Source organism: Petromyzon marinus, chromosome 60, assembly GCF_048934315.1.
Source record: "Petromyzon marinus isolate PM22_M1 ecotype Great Lakes invasive population chromosome 60, UKy_Petmar_22M1.pri1.0, whole genome shotgun sequence".
Classification (NCBI taxonomy): domain Eukaryota; kingdom Metazoa; phylum Chordata; class Hyperoartia; order Petromyzontiformes; family Petromyzontidae; genus Petromyzon; species Petromyzon marinus.
This window is the reverse complement of record NC_133726.1, coordinates 5998624-5999044: the sequence shown is the minus strand read 5'-3', so window position 1 is coordinate 5999044 and position 421 is coordinate 5998624.

The window sequence follows — 421 nt, the reverse complement described above, 5'->3', positions numbered from 1 at the left end:
GTGGTGCCCTTATAAAACTCAACGTTTAACCGACTCACGCCGGCTTGTGCCCGCCCTCACAGTCGGGCATATTTGCGGAATACACCACGTGGTGGTGCCGCCGTTGACCCTGGCCATTGACCGAGCAACCCAACGTTCCTACCAGCTCCCTCCGCAGGAGAATGTGTTTGTTTTGAGTTGAGAAAAGCGGGCCTGGACCGGGAATGTCGGCAGAAGGGGACGATGGCCACAGGCAATGACGCAGTGGCAGCGAAGGTGCGCGACGCTAGGAAGGCTTGAGCGACGAAATCAGTTCGTGTGCAGCAGGTGCCGGATGGATGATTGTGACATCGCGGGGCTTGGGGGAAGCCTTCATCCAGCAGTGGATTGACCATGGACGATGATGAAATTCTGGACAGACCGACACGTAGACGGCGCCCCA